At 40.9% G+C, this 15,409-nt stretch overlaps 1 protein-coding gene across 1 annotated transcript in view; it reads left to right on the top strand.

Annotated features, from left to right (window-relative positions):
* Window positions 1-15,409, top strand: part of SERGEF (secretion regulating guanine nucleotide exchange factor) — a 155,568-nt gene that overhangs the window by 59,320 nt on the left and 80,839 nt on the right.

The raw sequence follows: 15,409 nt of genomic DNA on the forward strand, positions 1-15,409 counted from the left end.
TGGTGTAATAGTGGTAAGAGTTCAGGAGAAGAATTTTGATGTTTGAGTGTAGGATGCTTATAAAGATGAAAAGAAAAGGGATCTGGTTCAAACATGGATGGGTAGAAGAAGGGACTAACTACTGTGTGTCGGGAGCAAGTGGCAAAGTGTCGAGGTGGCTGGCTTATTGCCAGTTGAAGATACCAGCCTGTGGTTTTGACTAGGAGATTGCTTTATTGAAGACTTTGGGGAGCGATGGAGGAGCAGCATCAGCACTACTTCCGGAAAGGGAAAGCCGCAGCATAAATGACTGTGCGTTGTGTGCTCTGAAGCCAATTAGAAACCTGAGCAGCTCTAAGCACATGGGCAATACTAACACGTATAGTTGTAGAGGCATCTCATCAGTTTAGTGGCAGGCAGCATAAGGGTGCCACAGTGGAGTAAGATTGTTTAAAGTACTTGGAAACATTTGAGGGTCTTAAAAGACAAAGACAACGTAAAAGGACCTTTCTGAATGCAGCTTGCTGTGGGACCTGTAACTCCCCATGATACCTATTAATTTGACTTGCAGTGCAAGAAGCCAGTGGAGTGAGAAAGTGCAAAATTGCCTTCTTTTCATTTGAGAGGAAGTCTAGCACGAAGAAGGAAGCCTCTTGCAGGTTTGCAAGCTTTCCAACCTCCTCTGTAGCCTCTGAGGAACTTTGTAACCGGAGAGTTAGTGCACTTTGTAGCATCGTTGAAAAGTATCCATAACAAACTAAGGCGTGTATGGGAATTGTGGAGATGGGCAAAGGAGAAATGAGTGCCTTAGAAATTACACTTTTTGTTTAAAAGCTTTTGAATGGTTAGTTACTCATCTAGAAATGGTAAATCTTGGTGACTGCAGTTGTGACTTGATTTCACATTCAGTCAAAGTTGACACAACTGCTGTGACACGAGATAAACTTTGCAGAGAGCTCTGGACATCTTTGCAGTCTGCGTAAGGCACCTTTGGTGAAAGGTGTAACACTGATACTTTTGGCAGGATTTATAAACGCTTCTGGTGCTGACAAAACAGTCATTTATTCCTGTTTCAAGGTGAAGTCCAGAAATAAGCACCTAAATTTATGATAAATAGCCTATGCATTAGGTGTTGTCAAGGGCTCTTGAGTTAAATGCGCTTGAAGTTTCTAGGCCAGCCTGCTTTTTGAGCTGTGATATGCCAAAATAGAGTTGGAAGATTTTGAAAACTGAGTTGCGTTTACTCCTTCTTTCAGAGAGCTGAGCAGATCTAGAGAATTTAGTCTCCTTTCACCCCCAGCCCCTCTTTTGAGTCTACTCCCTGATAAGTGTTAGATATAGAAGGAACAAAAAAATAGTTGGAGGAACTGTTTCATTTCCTGTCCACCAAATGCACGTCTGGGTTAATTTTCCTCATGTTGCGACAGTAATACTGCAGCTGTGCAGAAGCAGGCTGTGGTTGGGAGCTTCTCTGGCAGCTTACTTTCATGTCTGTATCTCAGCTTGTTTAATGCATGTAAAATTCTGCAGAAAATGATCTACGCACAAGGATGTGGGCATTTATGTTGCTGCTGTCCCAGAAAGGGAACCATAAGCTAGGGAAGGAGCAAGTTTTCCAGTGGCAGCATTATTAGAAGCTGTAGCTATAAAAAGCCTTGTCTAGAGGATTTTCTTTTGAAACCTGCAAAACTTTTCTGCTGAGTTGCATGTTAAGAGTGTGTTTTTTATCAGTGAGTATCAGATGATAAATTTTTGCTCTTATGGTTTGATTGTCAGTAAGTCTTGCTCACCTTTGTATGGGGCTGAGAGGATTGCCGGAAAAGCTGGCAATTAGACGCTGCGTTTCACTACACTGTCCTCAGCCAGAAATTGAGAAATGAACCTGCAATCAAGTTTTAAGATTAAGACACTTTGAATTCAAAGCGATTTTGTATCCAAAGTCGGTGTTCAGAAATCTGACACCCCTGACCAGGGCTAGGTCTGTGTGTTGCACCAATATGCTACCGAGTCTGTGTAACTGGGTTGCAGGAAACTGTCTCCCTGGTGAGAAGGCTGATCTGTTTCACTGCTCCTTGAGGAAGTGATTCTGACATCAAAGCATAATGTGCACACAGGAGAACTTGGAGTCCCAGCATTATGGTCTTCCCAAAAAGTGACAAAATGAAAACCTCCAGTGACGGAAGTAAAAAGCCCTGTTGGAGTTAAGAGCTTTTGTCTTTGAATGCTGACATGGATATTGAGTAACCCTTGTGCTGTGTTACTGTGTGGCTTGCAGTGTTACGTTATACAAGTAGCACTTCCAGTGCCTTCTGTAGATGAAAGAAAGGCAGAGTTTCTAAATATGTGAGCTTCTCTGTCTCACTACTAGCTTCCTTTGTTTCCTAAAAGAGAGGATGGCTTAGCAAGCTACGGAGCCTCTTATTAGGGACTGGGTTTTTGTGGTGTGTTCTTCCAAAGATACTGTCACGTGTCCTCTGAAGTTTGAAACTAGTGGGCACTGCTCAAAATAGTACTTAAACTGCCTGGGCGATATGCCCAGCTGTGCTGCAGTCCCCTTTCGCTTGCTCAGGAGCTGGAGGGCAATGCTGCCATTGGAAAGGCCTCTGGCACGCAAAGCTGAGGGGCCTCGGAGCTTGCTCTGGGGCATGGCTGCGTGCATTGTCGTCCTAGGAGAGGAAGTGCGTGAGAAGCACTGTGAAGCAGCTTGCACTGAGCTCCAGGCTGCCAGAGCTGGGGTGTGCTGACGAGAGCTAACTGGAGGCAAGCCAGGTCCGGCATGGAAGCTGTGGGGCTCTGAGGGCTCCTGAGTGCCGGCTCAGAGCCACACTAATGCAGCACAGGTTTCCAGGCTAGGTCTGACCTGTGTCCAATCCCCCCAGAGTATGGCTTAGCCTGCATCTCTCTGCGCAAGCCTGCTGCATGACTGCTGTTAGCACCCAAACTAGCTAGTTTAAAGATAGCCTGGATATTGTGCACTACGCAGTCACCCTGGTGTCTGCATTGCAGATATTCCCAGGGTTATGCTGGGGCATTTGGCCTTTGCATCCCAGGATTTGGAGGGTGCAGAAGTGGCTTAAAGTTGTGCTGGAGCTGCAGTTCTTGCTCTGCACCTCTGAGAGAGCCAAGATAGAATCTCTTTTCTAATTATCCCTCAAAAGCTATGGAGAACCAAAACTGGATGGGAAGCAGAACAACCTAGTGCATCCCGAGAATACAGATATTAGGACAAATGTTAGAACTAGTGTTTTATGATGCTAAACTATTTATAGCATAGTCAGGATGTCTCCAAAGAGAGCAATACTATATCACCAACATTTGATAGTGGTACCCTGAATAGAGAACAGAATGCAAGACGGTACAGATGGCTGACAGACTGCAGCAAATTCCAGCTAATGAAGAAATGCAGTATGTTTGTTTACGTGCAAGTTGAAACAGTTGGCTGTTAAAATTGGTTTTAAATCCAGCTCTGAGCTGTGTAAACATAGATCACCCATATGCAACTAATAATACTAAAATATATTTTGCATTTTAAAAAAAAAAGCTTCCCCTCCAACTGTGTTGCTGCAGTTTGATAACTTGGCTGTTGTATATTCAATGAGCTTCAGTCCCTGTGCAAATTAATGCTGCAAGAAACGAGGATAGCTTACAGAGTAGGATTATGAATAGCCTCGAACCATGAGTGTGTATCCACGAGATGTAGGTTTTATGACTCTTCTTAAGAAAAGGGATAATATTTTGGTAAATTTGCAATACCCTGGACATGATTCAAAAGGAAGAAACAATGAAGAGCCAGACATTCTGCTGAACTGTATCCCATAGATCAGGTTATAATTTTGCTAGCAATTTCAGTTCAAGGTCCGTGGGGAAAATGGCTGATTTCTGGATTTGAACAGTGGATTTCTGATTGTAGTAGTTGTCCCCCTGCCTCTTTAAAAAGTGGCATTTTGGGGCCAGCCAATCTGTCACTACTTAATATTAGTACAGTGATGCTGTACAGTAAACACACCAATCTCTTGTGTATCGGGGAGAGAGACGGACACAGAATAAAATGAGGAATTATTAGTATAGGCTTTTCTGTAATGTATTTCCTAAGTGCATGATTTGCTTGCCAGAGTATTTCTGAGAATAAGTCCATTTTACTATGGCAGCATTCACCTCATTTGCTATCATGTTTAGAAATGTTATGCATATTATAGAGAGCTCTTAAAATTCTGGAGCATGTTTCAGGAAGATGTTTCAAACATAACTTATTTGTCTTTTTTCTTCTCTCTCTCCCTGCTGATGGGGATTTAGAATGCACTTGCTGGTGGGCGTTATCAGCAAATGCAAATAGAGCTTGCTTTTCAGCAGTGGGCCGCTCTTCAGTTATTCTGAAGTTGACCATGGTGGGTTTGGTAGCTGGAGTTGCCCTTTGGTGACGGGGGAGAAGGCGGTAAACAAATGGGTTGATGTTTTTGTTCTTTACCATAACTTTTAAAATCTTGCAGCGCAAATAATGCACTGCATTATCAACGCATTGTGTAAGTACAGAAAGTGAGAGGAGTCACTTCATTGCGTGATGCTCACTTTAAGAAGTGTGTACGTTCTTGTCTGTGCAAACAACTGTATGTAGACCAAGAAGTCCTCTGCCCGAAATACATACGCATGTACATGCATGCACTTTATGCTGATGAGGTGGGTTTTTCTCTTCACAGATTGTAGTATGATGGACAGTTGTTGATTCATGGAGGAAAACAACCCTCCTGCGAAGAACTGGAAATCTGCCATGATGCTAAATGAGCTGAGATCCCACTCCCAGGGGCATGTGTGGGTTTGCAAATGAACCAATAAGAGTCAGCCTGCTAAACACAGTAATATTGAAAGTAACCGCCGAAACCAATGGTTTTTTGTGGTTTTTCTTTCTCTCTGACTTCATACTGTGGGACTAAGAAGCAATTTAATGAACGCATCTTGCATTACATCCCCTAAAGTGCTTTCTTGATTTGCCAGGTATCTACTTGTTATGTAGTTTCCTGTGTAAAATGGAATCCATTCTACTTTTCCTGCCGGATGTTCAAGCGGGAATAACTCAGATTAGTGTATTGGTTTCCTAGAGAGCTTTGTAATTTTTTTCATTTTTTAACAGCAGTAACAAACTCTTGTGAGAGGAAAATGGAATATGGCAGGACTCAGTGTTTGGATGCTGTTATTGAGAATATCCAAGTTCACATTTAAAAAAAAATAAAAATAAAAATAAAAGTCTCTTATCTCCTGAAAGGGTGTAAAGTTTTAAGGTCCAGGAGATAAAATAAGGGGCCATAAAAACAGACTTTATAGGTTATTCTGTAAGCGTATGGTGAAGGTTTTTGTTATGTGCCTGTGAAACACTTGTCACTGGAATGGACTGGTCCTGTATGATAATTCTCTTCTTCATATACTCCTAGGCTTCACTATCCATTCGTTGACTTGAATTCAGTAGAGGTGAAATTAGAGAAGTGACCTGCTGAGATCTAGATCTAGTTCTGTGTTCCTTGGCTTCTCATGATAAGCTAAAGTCAAAGATGATGATAAATTTAATCCTGAGGAAAAACTGTTTAGGAGATTTCTGCCTTGCCAAGCTCAACCCATCTGTGTGCTGGGATTGCCCTGAACATGTTCCTACCATCTCCTTATTCAATAACAAGGCAACACTATGATCTCTTAGTCTTGTTGTTGAGGCTTGTGCAAAGGCAGTAGTAACAAAGAGGCTATGTAGCCTGGGATTTCGCTTATAAATACCTTCTTTCTTTGCCAGGTGTTTGTGAATTATGATAGCTTTTTCACAAACAACTCTCCTAGCTGTGTTCTCCCTGGAGAGTCCTGTTCGGATTTTGTCTACTTGTGTCAGGTTTAAATGCGAAATACTCGGTGTGAGCAAAGAGTACGTTATTTAGCCTGAGGTCGAGGACTGTAGAGTAAGAGGTAGGCTGATTGTTATTGGTATCGTCATTGACCACTGGAGGATAAAAAGTAAAGCCTATAGCAAGTTTAGTGTTGAGTTTCTTCTGTATCTACATAGCTAGTAGTTTAAGGACTCTGCTTTATGTAAGCTATGCTCCTTGCAGAGATGCTCAGCCATAAAAATGTAGATCTGGATTGCGTCTTCCATCTGAAGATGAGGTCATCCTCAGGTCAAGGTAATGAGTGATGAAATGTAATTACCTTGTACATTATAATAATGACTCATATATTTATAGGTGCCTGTGGTATGAAATTTGGCTGAACTGCACATTTTGATGGATGTTTAATTTTGTTTTCTCTCGCTGTTGGCTGGCATTGCCTCACTTAATGGATAATCAGTCTAGTTGTTGCAGAGATTTTACATAAGCACTCTGGGATCCGTTTTTGGGAATCTTTAGTTGGTTCAGTAAATTAGAGTGATTATGATAGTACAAATAAAAACCACTGTCAGTTTGCATGGCACGTGCCAAGCTATAAGAACTTTTTGATAATATTTCTTGCTCCTCAGCCAGACTGGCTGTATTGCATATGAATTAAAAAAAAAAAAAAACACTCCTGCAAAACATCCAATTGCTGGTTGGTTTTACACAGTATACTCCATGATTGCTGTGTGACTAACTGTTCTTCATGCTTTCTCTCTTGTGTAAAATCCTCTGTAAAAGATCCATATCGCTAATTCCTTCCTTCCTCCAAAGTGTCTGTCTCTTACAAACTGTTTGATGTTGCCATGCTTAATTTCTTTTTTCTTTTCTTAATTGTTGTCGGTGCTAAACATAAGTTTGTGGTGGTTTTAGATTTTTTTTTTTTTTAATTCAATGTTTCTAATCATGAGATGAGTAATTTAAAATGTTTTGGTGTAACTGCTGTGACTGACTCCTGGATCTTGTTTTTCATAAATTTTTCATGAGTTTTGCAAGCAAAAAAAAAAAATCCACTAACTAGAAACAATGATTTGTGAAAGAGAGAGTAGGTAAGATGTGTCCTTATCTGTGTCATATTTGAGTTTCTTCAACACTACAAATGCTAGTAGCCCCCACTTCACGTGCATGTCGTGTGCTTGTATTGGCTATCTCTACTGCAGAAATCCTCAGTTAACTGAGGTGCCTGGGAAGGAAGAACGGATATGTATTATGGTACATTACAACCATAAAACGTATGGGCTTGGAAACTGGATCTTCTTAAACGGAGATCCAGATTATGGCCATTTGTTAGATTATTCCTCTGTGAAGGGAAGGGATAGGACTGGCTGCTCTTTGCTTATTTCGAGATAAGGGGCCTCTGATCAGCCTCTAATTATTTGGTCTCAGCATAATCCAAAAAAACTAGATCTTAACCTTGGAGGCAGAATGGTCTTCAGTGTCTGGTATAATTGTGAAAGTCCTGAAGCAAATTTTGTCTTTGTGCTTGTAAGTGCAAGGAGAAGCTGAAGTTAATGGCAGGTGGTGGTTGTCTGAGGGAGGAATGTACATGTAAGAAAATCACTTCAACAGCTGTAGTGAGATTAAGGTCACAGTTTTACTGGCCATTAAGATGCGGAGCCCTTCTCTAGTGAGAAATAAATGAAAGTGGGAGGAATTGTGATGGATTTTAAGTGGCACAGGTTATAAGATTCATTAGGTAATCTGGGGAAAGGTACTAGCTCTGATAGCTTTTTCCTTTCACAGACCTTGAGCAGAAGAGATCTTTTGGGTTTGCTTTATGCCTAGCAGATTTACTAGATTTAGAAAAAACCCAACTTTTTTAATCTCCTGGGACCATATTTGTCGTTATGTTTGTCTTAAGTTTATGAAAAGGACTTCAGTTTCATGAGGCTTCATTGATACAGTACTTTTCCACTGAATTTACTAGGAGCTTGTGAATGTGTTGTAACGAGCTGCACTGCAGGCTGCAGTATCTGATTGTCATGCCAGGAGCATCACTAGCGTAGAGCTAAATAGAGATTGGTGAGGAAAGTGGGTCAGGAGCAGGCCTACTGTACCTGCAGAGACTGCAGCGCGCGGCAGCAGGCACCGGAGTGTCCACAGCATGGCACTGTCTTACAAAACATAGAGAAGGGAGTCTTGAAGAGAATGTGATCAGATACTAGGCATGTCTGGGAGCTGAAGATGCAGCTTCTTTTATTCTCCCTTCTCTCCCCCTCGAGCCCACTCCTACAACGCAGGTTTGTTTGGTCAAGTAATTTCAGCAGTGTCGGTTTTACTACTATCCCTGCACTTTCAAATGACCACAAAACGCCCCCGAGGTCAAAACCTTCCTGCCCTGTAAAACAGGATGCTGGAGACCAGCTTATTTGTTTGTGCGAGATGGTGCTCAATGTTGCCGAGAAGTCTGAAGCCTTTCATACAGCTTTTGCATTTCAGATGTAGATGTAGGAGAGAAAATGACATGTAATAAGCTGCTCCATACGCCTTGGTGCAGTTGTTTAAAAAGGCCTTTCTGAGTATATCTTGCTTTGCTTGCAAATACTGTCTTGCTGAAGGTGACATTCAGAATAAAATTACAGTACAAACAAAAAAAGGGGAGCAATAAAAACCAAAATATCTCCAAGCAACCAGTGGCACCTGCCAGAACTACTTGAAAAATGAAAACTGAATGATAAACACCAAAGGAAAAAAAAATCCCCCAAAAGCAGTTATAAGAATTTTTGCTCAACTGTCAGAGGGAATGGTGAAATGAACCATGAAAGATCATTTTGAAGTTATGTTTCTTTTGTGTCCTGTCTTTGTCTCTGTGCAGCTCAATTACTGTGGGTGAAAATAGTCCATTTTATGTCTTTTGGTGTACTATATGGTTATCTGTGTTAAGTGGCGATCTAAAGCAGGGGACATCAATAAAAGAACCAAATGCATCTTTTATCCTTAAGCATGGTTTTGTTATAATTGGTTTATGTGAAAAGTTTGGGGGGCGGGGGGGGAAAACCTAAATTGTATTTGGTTCACGTGAAGCTTGCATTTTGTTTTATTCTTGAGATTTGCTTTGGTCTCAAACCAAAGAGTGAAAAGGAAAGTGGAAAGGGAGCTGTTTGTCTGTTTTTTTCAATTGGGAAAGGTCTGCCCTAAAAGGGAAAATGTTTCAGGAACCTTTCAGAGTATAGATCCATTATTAATGTGGAAAAAGGAAGCTGGATTGGCTGGAGGCCTTCAGCGTTTAGGTGCCAAAGCCTGCAAGGTTCTTCTGCCCTCGTCTCCCACTGAAGTCAGAATTGGTGTGGGTGAAGGGCGTAAATCCAAAGGCTTGTTAACTTAAGTGAAAGGATTGTCATTGATTAGGTTAAAGTCAAAAAAGGAAGTGGAAGAAGTTAGCTGGTGACCTGCCACCTTGTCCTAGGCTTTAAGTCTGTGAGATGTAACGAAAGAGGGCGACAGGACACCCACAGCAATTCTGTGCTAAGAAAAGCACACCAGTGTTAGAATGAAAAGTGTGGCATGTCAGAGTGCTGAGAAAAGGATGCGTCTCCCACCTGAGCCTCATGTCAAAACAGAAGTTAGCGCTGATTTGAGTTGCCTTGTTGAAGTAAAATACGGCACTGAAATGCTGCTGACTCATTGATTAATTCTGTTTCTTACTGTGTGATGGCAAAAGCAAAATGTACTAAACAAGAGGGATAGGTTTTTCGCTGCAACGCTGGACTGGATCGCGTGTAGGGCAACTGGCAATCATGTGACAAGGCAGTGATCACGACCACGTGTCTTGAATCTGCTTTGGTAGATTATGCAGGAGTAATATATCCAGTTCAGAACAGCACGAGGACAGGACAGTGCTTATGATGCTAGTGTGGAACTTGTGAAACTGTTTCCCTTTTCTGCCCCTAACTGTCTCATTGCGATTGTAGGCAAATTGGGTAGTTAAATGGAGCGCACAGACCACTGAAGAGTCTATATCTTATTTTAAGAAATGCATGAAGAAAACTTATTTCTCACTGAAAAACACCTTTGAAAGACTTTGGTTTGTAAGCAACTTGGATACTTTAAAAAACAAACAAACAAAACCCACCCCTCAGTGCCTCAATTTCCAATCTGTAGAGTATGTGAATGATGATACTAATGACATTTCAAAGGCAGGTTAAGAGGATAAATGCCTCAGGCTGAGACACCTTCAGTTACTGCAGTGTTATAGATAAGTTTAGGGAGCTAAATAAATCAGAAAGTCATAGACTCTAGCAGCATTAGTTTTATGTCTAAACCTCAGAGCAGTTCTCCTGTAATAATTCTTCAGAGTATTCAAAATAAAAAAGAACTCACTTTCCAACCATGGTGATTGCCTGTTTCAGAAATGTACCCTGGGAAGTTCACAGGATTTATCTGCAGTGGTGTATATCATTGCTGTTCAAAAATGGATGCTTGGAGAATTGGTGAAATGTCTCATGGTTAACATCCTGCCCTGTTTTTATTTATTGCATTAAACAGATTTTTCCAACCTGTCCAATTCTGCATGTATACAGTGCTGGAAGCTATTCCAGCTCACCAGCCTTGAAACAGAGTGAGCATAAACACACAGCCGAGAGGTAAGGAAGCACTTGCTAACTGTGGTGATGACAGCGTTCCCTGGCTTCCACCCCAAAGTGAAGTGACTGCACCTTCAGAAGAAAATTTACAGCCTCTTCTACAGGTCTTGGACAAAATTATGTAGTGCCTTACATGCTACTTACACTTAAATGATGAGTGAGGATGTTTCTAAGTCATCCACTCTTATCCTCTTACTTCTGATTTTGTTGTTCCTCTAATCATGGATATAGAGCTAATGTGGTAACTGAAGGAGAGAAGGTGAGACTATGTGCTGTCTGCCTACTTTCTGAACTTTGGCTGTTTGTCCTACCTTGTTCCTGAGGCCTGCAGCCATGTTACGCATTAAGTAGAGTCCCTCCAGAGAGATGTTTTGCTATATCAGTTGTGAAACTGTAGCTCAGTTAAGCTCTTTTGAACAGATCTTTTGTTTAAAATAGCGGTGCTATAATGAAAGGCTCCCAAACCCAATCACATTTGTGCAGTGCATTGTGACAGTCTGGGAGTGAAACAGGTGGTAGCCCAGGCTTTTAAAACCCTGGCTTAAATCATCCTCCTTTGCACTGTTTTAAATACCTAGGGAAGCTGATTTTTAAAGACGCTGCTTATCTTGTGATTTCCCCTTACCGTTTTTCTCAAAAATAGGCTATATAAGCTCCTAGATATGTTATTTAACTGTGCTATTTTAATTGGATCTCAAAACCAAAAAACCTTATGCTTTTGTCTCTTCGTCGCTCCAGAGAAATGTCCCTTGCCAATACGGCAAGCTGGAGCTCCAGAGGGGTTCTTCCTGAACCTGCTTTTTGGCCTCTCAGGAAGGCACGTTTGTAAGGTGGACGGCGTGCTTGTCCTGTTCAGTCCTGATGGCTGGTGAATGTTGCAGGCTAGATACGCTTCGCGATGAAGGAAGACTTGGGGGAGGTGGGGAAAGGAAGGTGGAGGGGGTGGAAATGGGACCCAAAACAAAACAAAACAAACCCTTTTTCCTTCCTATGTCAGACAGGAACTCTTCCTGTTCAAAACTGCAGTCTTAGACTGTAGTACTTGATCTTCATTTGATTTGAACACTTTATTTTCATACATAGATGGCTTTCACAGGTAGTGGGGTAGTTGCATTGTGATTTGTTCTGCGCTGTCAGACTACGTTTTCCTTGGTGCCCAATATGCTACCACTTTTGATTACTTGACTTCAAAATCCTTATTATTCTTATCATTATTCTCTCTTTTAAATTCTACTACACTTATACTCAGCCCTGGTGCTATAAATACATGAGTAGGAGTGGCAGACTTCTGCTATAAACTATAATTTCTCTTCCTTATATTTTGCTTTTGAGGCTGTGTACTTGAATAATGAGGAACACTCTCTTACGTAGGCTAGAGGTGAAAGACTTCTAAACATCCTGAAACTTTGGTCAGAATTTCAGTAAGAAGAAAGAGGAAATTAGGAACTACTACTTTTCTTCTGAGAGAAGAAAAGAATTTCTAATATACCCAGATTTAAGTGCTGCTGTTAGCTTTACATGTAAATCATGGGATTTGCAATCTTACATTTACTGTTAATATTCTACAGTATTTGAAATAAGGTAGAGCTATTCCTGTTCTTCTAATTGGAAAATGCAACAGGCCTTCTTTCAGATTGAGTTTCTTCTGCAAAGGTGTTGATTATAAAGTGAGATTTTTTTTTTCTTCCTCCACATATTTTGTTTTTCTTAAACTCACTGTGGAAAGACCACTCTAAATGTACATAATGAAAGCAATAAAAGGCTACTTTCTTCCCCTTCTCCCACCCCTGTCATAAACTAGCTTCTGCCTCTATTTGATTTTTACTTTATCTCCTTCCAGTCTTATTAAAATGTCTTCCATTAGAAGAGATAGTTTATCTTCTATATGCTAAACCATAATTCAAAATCTAGGTGAATGTCTGCTTTTTTTATTTTAGTTTTTAAAGACAACAGCAATAACAAATGAGAGTTAGTACTTAGCTGTATTTTACTTCTTTAACATCAGTTTCTTCTGGGGCTCTTTGCTGTCCTTAGATTTTTCTGGATTTTGTTTTATACTCAGCTCATTTTTGAGAATGTGCAAAAACTTTGAGTTGGACAAAGGACTGCAAACTTAAAGGCCTTTTAAAGAAGGGTTGGTGAGGACCACTTTTCAATTTTTGATTTTTGCAAATAACTCATGAAAATGCATTAAACGGCTTGTGTTTTTCTCAGAGGTGAAGCATCAATTGGGAGTAGCTTAGGAGTAAGTGGAAGGATCATGGGAAGATACTTGGGACAGAGGGACCCATGAGGTTGCTGCCCTTGATGTAGACTGGAGCCGCAAGCCAGTTGTAAGGCCTTGATCAAAACAATGGACAAGCTTTGAAAAGGGACACTTGTTTTGGTTATGTTTGTTTTGTAGAAGGCTGATGAAAAAGCCTTAAACTTGATCACGTCTATCTCCCTTGTGAGTGAGTTGAAAAAATTTAAAATGTTTCTATTATTAAGCAATTAATCATGTCCTTCTAAATGGACGCTCAGTGAAATCTGTTTGAAGTTCCCCTTTGGTGATCCCTGTTGCACCCCCCCAAGTGCAACAGTTGATTGAGTTGTCTAAGGAGCAGTGCTGCTGGCATTTTACCAGCTAGGGAGCTGAGGCACCAGCTCCGATGGTTTGCCTGAGCTACCCCTGGGCTCTGGCTGATCTGGGACAAGAACCAGGTTCTTTGACTGCCAGTCCCAGGCATTTTCTGTTGGATCATCCTTCCCTGCTGCATGAAGCTCAGCTCCTTCGACGCTGGAGGGAATTTGATCCCACTAGAACGTTCCAAGAAAGAAGCTCTTTTGAAGTGGAAAAGCTATCTTTGTAGTATGCGAACAGCAGTCTGACTTATCCCAGGGGAGTCTTGAGTGGTTAAGTGTAGTCTTGTTGTGCAGCTCTGAGGGCTGGAAATCCCTCTCAGAACCTACTTGGAAAGAGAGCTGGAGAAGCCCGAAGTCTACGTCTCTTTGAAAGAAAGAGAAAACAGTTAATTCTTTCCCCACTGACTAGATGGAGAGAGGGTTCTTAGAATAGCTGATGTTTGTGTGTCCTTTCTCTAGTGCTACTTCTGAGACTTGGCTATGCTACTGTGCATGTAAAGTGTTTTCATGGGCACAGGAAAAGTGTGTTTAGTCGTGTTTTCTTAATTCAAACAGGAGACCTCTACCCAAATTAATCCTCTAACGAGAGCTGTTGTTAGGTGATAGCCTCTCCCTTAAAGAGAGCCAATGGTGACTTTGTATGGTGGAGGATCCAGCGCAGCCTTATTTAAATTGTTGCAATAATAGCTTGTCGTTTGCTTGACTGTTCCTCCGGATAGGATGGTGAGATCCATTTTGCAGTATCTTTTATTAACAGAGGTCAAGAAATCTGAAGGTTTTCTACAACTCATCAGAGCTAACTTTTTTTTTTTTTTTCTTCCCCTCTCCAAACTGTCAAGGAGATTTGGATGCGTAATTGAATCTCTGCAGCCCTCTATAGCAGGAAATTTCCAAACCGTCTGTCTTCTAGTGAGGACTGAAGCATTGTCTTCTCTAATGCAACTCTGTGGAATGGTGTGACAACCATTTGGTTAGGAACTATATGTACACAATTGATACTGAAATTATCTATAGTTTGTCATAACTGCATGTTCCTGAAAAATGTTTTTGTCTTTATAATGTGGCAAGGCATAAATTTAGAAACAGTCTGTTTATTTCTCCCTTTTGGATGCTGTGGCATGAAAGTGCTTTTCATGATATGGAAGAAGTTAAAACTTCGGGAATTTTTCTGTTAGTCTTTTTTTGTGTCTTGGTAGCAATTTGCAAAGCTGTTCTGTCTTGCCATGTGATTATGTAGGGAGTTAGTTTTACGGCTCTCCAGTCAGAAGAGGTTACATGCCAAAAACTTGAAAAGGCCAAAGTTTAAAACTTCTTCCTTATTTAAGTAGAAAGAATGGATGATGAAGTATTTTTTTTGTGGCTGATGTTTGTTTTACGTTTCCATATGAGTTCTTATTTTATATATTTTTAAAATTCTTTATGGGAGGGACAATTGATCACAACTGAAATATTTATCAGAAAAAAAAATTCTTGCATCTCAGGAGAGGGGGGGGAAAAAAAAGTGTTTCTTTACTTGAAAAATTCAGGAGCCCAGATGGAACAAGGCAAACCAACTCACAAAAGCAGTTCAACTTCGCAAATTCTTCATGTGACTTTTATGACTAAAATCTTTAAGGCAAGCGATGCACTACATACTTTCAATATCTTTCAGTTATGTCCATCAAAAAGTAAGTGTGTGTTAATTTTTTCTCTGTTATATTCTTTTGAGGTGATGGGTAACATGAGAAACTTAACACCTCTTGTTGCAGAGAAAGAGGTTAGCAGAAACCTATTGTATATCTTTACTTAAAGCTAGCAATTTTCACAAAAAAACCTCAAAGATTAAAGAACGTTTGACTACAAATATCTGTTTTATCGTATTGCGAGATGACCATGCATTCACTTGCAAGCTGTTCCTGGCAGGTGGTGTGCTGATGTTTTAAGAGCCGATTTCCCTGCTAAACTCATGGAGTGTCTTTATTCTTCCCTGCGTCGCAGTCATTACGTCATTTCATGCAGGCATGTTCAAGATGAACATAAAATGATGTCTGAGCCATGCGGTTCTCTGTGCTAAGTGTAGTCTGAAAGTAACCTTGGCAGAAAGTAGAAGCTTTACTGAAAAAATTTGCTGTGATGCCGTTGCTAGGGAAACGGTGTCTGTTGCGTGTGTGCTGTACACGCTTAGCAGAGTCTGCCTGTAGATACTGCAGTGGCAAAAAGCATCACCTTTGAAGGGCCCTTCCCCCATTGTTGGCAGGTTTGAAGACACAGAGGCTAGTAAGGCCTGCCTTACCAAACCCATCCTTCCTCTTTTATTTAGTTTGCTACTAGTTTAGGCATTCC

This window comes from Struthio camelus, chromosome 5 (assembly GCF_040807025.1).
Source record: "Struthio camelus isolate bStrCam1 chromosome 5, bStrCam1.hap1, whole genome shotgun sequence".
Taxonomy (NCBI): domain Eukaryota; kingdom Metazoa; phylum Chordata; class Aves; order Struthioniformes; family Struthionidae; genus Struthio; species Struthio camelus.